This window comes from Adiantum capillus-veneris, chromosome 9 (genome assembly GCF_014529385.1).
Source record: "Adiantum capillus-veneris isolate H3 chromosome 9, ASM1452938v2, whole genome shotgun sequence".
Classification (NCBI taxonomy): domain Eukaryota; kingdom Viridiplantae; phylum Streptophyta; class Polypodiopsida; order Polypodiales; family Pteridaceae; genus Adiantum; species Adiantum capillus-veneris.
This window is the reverse complement of record NC_140939.1, coordinates 73,245,150-73,250,420: the sequence shown is the minus strand read 5'-3', so window position 1 is coordinate 73,250,420 and position 5,271 is coordinate 73,245,150. Positions and strand designations below refer to the sequence as shown.

General features: G+C 42.1%; 1 pseudogene; it reads right to left on the bottom strand.

The window, feature by feature from the left end:
* Nucleotides 1-4,323: 4,323 nt before the first annotated feature.
* Nucleotides 4,324-5,043, bottom strand: LOC147450672 (uncharacterized; annotated as a pseudogene).
* Nucleotides 5,044-5,271: the final 228 nt, after the last annotated feature.

The following is a 5,271-nucleotide window of genomic DNA, read 5'->3' as shown; positions in this document are numbered from 1 at the left end:
AGAGGAAGTTATGTAGGGAGAGCTCATGGCTGAATATATAGGAAAGAGAGGACCTAATGTGGTCAAAAGCTGATCACTCAAGTAGTGCGTGGTACTCACTCTCTCGCACTTGACGAGGGCATAAGGTGCAAAGTCGATGAGACTCCTTGCCAGTGCCCCAACGTCATGTCTCACAACATAGAGAATGGGAGCTAAGACGAATGGAGGCAATGGTGCGGATCGCACTCAACGGGATGGGCTCAAGGATGTAGGGATGGGTTTGGTTACCTCGTTCGGAGAAGAAGAGAGATTTGTAGTTTGGGGAAACGTGTGTAATGTAATGGTTAAAGCGAGAACCTCCAGATTTCTCCCAAGTAGTGATACATTGGCGTTGTAAGAAGGCCTCATTAACTTGGGAGTCGATCGGCGCATCCTTGACCAAGTGACATGCATCCCATCTTCCAAACCATTTCTTGACGTTAAGCATCCACCCGAACTTAGTATTTTACTCTTGCATGTCTTTTACACCTTTTGACTTGCTTCATATGCGATTCTAGGAAGTCGATGCAAAGGGCTACATTGTGTCTTAAGCATGAACTCCACAACCCTTTGCATGCCCAAGACCTCAATGGGAAGCAATCCAGACTCAAGAAGTAAGAGCATGTAGGGTGTTTGTGTCTTGACTTGAAGAAAGTTAGTGAGAAAAATCTTTTGGACATTCTCAAACTCTTTCCAAGTAGACTTCTTGATGCTTCCACCCCACACCTCCACTCCATAAAGAAGCACCGGTGTCACCAATGTGTCAAAGAGGTACTTTTTAAGAGTCCAACACTTGATCTCTCCAACATTGCACATGTTCTCAAATGCATAATAAGCCCTCTTTCCGACTTCCAAGCGACGAATTGCACAATCCTTCCATTTATGATTGGATGGAACCTCAAGGCCAAGGTACTTGAAGTGATCTACCACTTCAATTAGTTGCTCATTGTTGTATACAATGCATGGATTTTTGCCATTGAGGGTCTTTACAAGCATAACCTTGGTTTTGGATCCATCCAGGATCAGCCCGCTATGCAGGCAAAAGCGTTCCAAGACACTCATAAGCTTTTGTGCATCTTCTAAAGTATGTGACAAGAGCACTACATCATCGGCATAAAGCAAAAGCATCATCACCACATTTTTTATCTTAACCTCTTCTATGCCTTCTTGCTGCATAAAATCAAGAACCATGCATTCAATTCATCAATGAGTAGCCCAAAGAGGGTTGGGGAAAGTGGGCATCCTTGTTTGACACCAGTGGTGCTTGCAAAACGTTCTGAAATTCCATCTTCCATACGTAATTGACAATCACTTTTTGGTAGATGCGAAAGACTGTATGCATAAATTCTCTCGGCAAATGAAGGCTTTGCATACGTCTCCAAAGATTTCCTTGCATTACCATGTCAAAAGCTTTCTTGAAATCCACAAAGCAACAATACAAATTTTTTCCTTTCAAGCGAGATGCTTCCATAAGAACTCGAAGAGTGACAGGGTGATCAATAGTGCTATGGTGCTTTCAAAAACCTACTTGGGCAAGCGCACGTGTGCCATTATTTTGAGTGCATTCACTTATTTTCATCTCCATGATACATCCAAATAACTTTTCCATCAAAGAACCAACCATTATGGTGTGATAGTTGTTCACATTGTTTACATCTCCTCCTTTGTGCAAAGGTTTGATCCAGTTTGCACTCCTATCATGAGGCATGCCATGCTGAAGTGCAAGGTTAAACATATCACATATCTAATATCGTGTTTTCTTGCTTTTCCATTTAATCATTTCAGCCTTGACACCTTGAAGGTCCCCTCCCTTGCGAGTAGCAAGTTTCTCAAGCACATGGCATAAACCTTCAAAGGTAAAGAAGGGAGACATAAACGGAAGGGAGCTACAACACTCCATCTTATCAAAATTGGGTTTCTCATAGAGGTTCTTGCAATGCATATACATATCCTCAAGAGTCAAGTCACTAAAGCTCTCAACGCGCTTGACTATTAGATTTTGTCAAAACTTGCCACATGCATGTGCTTTCTCTTGCCCTAAAAGAGGTTTTTTTAACTTCCCACCTTCTCCTCTTCTTTTGAACAAGTGCTTTGTATGTGTGTGAACATTCAAAGTAAACTTCCTTGTCTTTGCTTGCATCCAATCTTAGTAAGTGTTTTCGGGCTTGACTACATTCCATGTCAAACCATTTCTTCTTGGTGCTACCCTTCTTAGACCTTTTAAAAGACATGTGTTTCACCGAAAAGCATTCCTTCACAGAATAGCAAATTACTTCTTTTAAAACTTTCCACTTGCATTCTAATGTTGGGCTCTCTTGATGCTCTATCATGCTTAACATTTGGTCCACCATATCAGCACATATAAGTGCTCGTTTGAAGTCTAGATGTAGGTACAAATGATTCACATCATGATTGGAGGCTACATGCTCGGGCCGTTTAACACACTTGAGGTCAATACATAATATCCTATGATCCGATTCCGGATTCCATTCACCAAGTGCAAAGCTTTGTATGCATTCTAGAGTGGCTTCCGAGAACAACATATAGTCAATCACGCTATCACCATTGTGCTTTCTACATGTAAAGTCATTGGTGCCTTGCCATAGAGATACACCATTTGCAATGAGCATTCCGGTAGTATTTCTTATATGTAGAAATGACTTTCCATAGTGATCCAGTTCCTTTTGCATCATTAGAACTTTGATTATACAAGTATGAGTCATCCATTCTTCTTGAGACATGCGGCATGTAGACTTGTTGTGTGTTGTGTTGTAACATATTTGTGCGAGCATTCATGTCTCCAAAATCAATGACTTCACCTTGATCCTTGTAATGAGCAATGTCTTCCTCTAGTTCAACAAAGAGCTGATCTCTATCTATATCCAAGAGAGCATAAAAGTTGGAGTCATAGTGAGGAATGTAGCAACCAGCCACAAACATGACTTGACCATTTGGTTGGCTGATTTTCAGCCATAAGTAGTGTTTATACTTATCTTCTTTGACAATGGAAACATCTTTCAAACCCTTTTTGGTCATACATGCTACGCCTCCTTGGCCTCTTTGTGGCTTTGCATTTTTGGCCCACATCAAAGAATGCACATCGTATTTGTCAAATCCAAGAATTCATTGCGCATCATGCTCCCATGTTTCGATAAGAAGTATCACATCGGAGTCATTGGCAAGCTCATCAATGCCAATTACCGCATTCCATGATACCCTATTTTGCATAGTAGACAACAATGGTTGATTTTTCAATTATAGAAGAAAATGAAACATTCTAGTATATCAAGTATAGCTTTTTCAATATTGTTAGTTTCTTGTGACAGCTACATGCATTTTGTAGGTAGGAACCATATCTAGTCATAAGGATCAAATTTGGCTAAATATTGAATAGTCTCTATGGGATTCTACAACTCATAATATTGAACCCATGATACCCTATTTTGCATTCCATGATACCCTATTTTGCATAGTAGACAACGATGGTTGATTTTTTCAATTATAGAAGAAAACAAAACATTCTAGTATATCAAGTATAGCTTTTTCAATATTGTTAGTTTCTTGTGACAGCTACATGCATTTTGTAGGTAGGAACCATATCTAGTCATAAGGATCAAATTTGGCTAAATATTGAATAGTTTCTATGGGATTCTACAACTCATAATATTGAACCCAGTTTTTTCATGTTTGCTATATTTAGCACTTCATCTTTGTCCCCAAGATTCCCCTTGGTAAGAGATGTATTATTCTTTTGACATGCTCCATGGCTCCTTATGAACCTAAAGGACAATAGGGAACTAGGAAAACATGCATATATTATTTGTATTGAGCGTGGCTATAGAAACTTTGATGATAGGTTTGCAAATTGGTAAAAATTCAACTTTTTTGTACCTATTTCTTTTGACAAAACAAAAAATAGTGAGTGAGAATTAATCATATGTTCTGATCACCAACCCATTGAAGTTAACTAGGGAATTTATCTCAAGTCCTACAAAAATCCCTAATCTTATTTTTATGCAACAAAACGTAAGAAATGACTGTTTTGATGAAAATGTACTGGTCCATCAACTTTGGAGGCTTGGTGTGACCAAAAGATGACAAATTTTACAAGTTTCTTATTTTTTCCATGTGTAGTAGGCCTTGAACTATAACCTCATGAAAGGATTTTACAAAATGAGTGGATGTACTATGGTTTTGGAGGTTTTTTTCAAAACCCTGAGAGGACACTTTTATGTCCTGTTAGGTTACCAACCTAGTGTTAAAAGTATGTCGCACAAGCACCTTGTGGCTGGCCTGCAGCTAGCGCTACTGCTGCTGGGGTTTGCCGCACCCCTGCCTCCAACTGTCCGCGCTGCTGACGTGGACCCTTTCCAAGACTTCTGCGTGGCCCTCAACCCCGACGAGCTGCAGTAGCTACAGCTCACCCTCAACATCAACGGTCTGCCCTACAAGCCTTTCGCTCCCGTGCAATCCTCCGACTTCGCTTCCCAACTGCTCCGCAACGCCACCAACTTCACCGAAAACCTCGGCTCCGCTGTCAACCTCGTCAGCGCCGCCAACTTCGGCGCTCTCAACACGCAAGGCCTTTCCATTGCCCGCATCGACTAGAAGCCCCGCGGCATCAACCCGTCGCACGTGCACCCCTGTGCTACCGAAGTCCTCTTCCTCGCCCAAGGCACGCTGCTCATGGGCTTCGTCACCACCTCCACTCAACCAACCGCCAACCAGTTCTTCTACCAACCCATCTATGCTGGCGATCTCTTTGTATTTCCCTGTGGCCTCATTCACTTCCAGTTCAACCCAGACAAATCCAAGCCTGCTCTTGGCATCACCGCCCTCAATAGCCAAAACCCTAGTGCCTCCCAACTCACCGTTTCCCTCTTCGCCTCCAACCCGCCTCTCCCCGAGGAGGTTCTCAAGACCACTCTTGGCATTGATGACGATGAAGTGCGCCTCCTCATTGCGAGCGTCCAAAACACCATCAACTAGGACGCTCGGCCCGCTGCATGCTATCTCATTGTGCATGTAGCTGGGTGCATCTGCACCCCCTACTAGTTCTTAGGAATTAAAAGACCCACCACGGTCAACCTCCCGACACGATACGACACTTAACCAACATTGAATTGCTTGTAGTGCCAATGGCACTTGTCTTCTAGTGTTTGTAGTGAGTCCCATGCGTCCTAAAAAATTTGTATCACCTGCAAGGCATCCCCCTAAAAGGTACAATGAAATGAATAAAGAACTACGTATTCT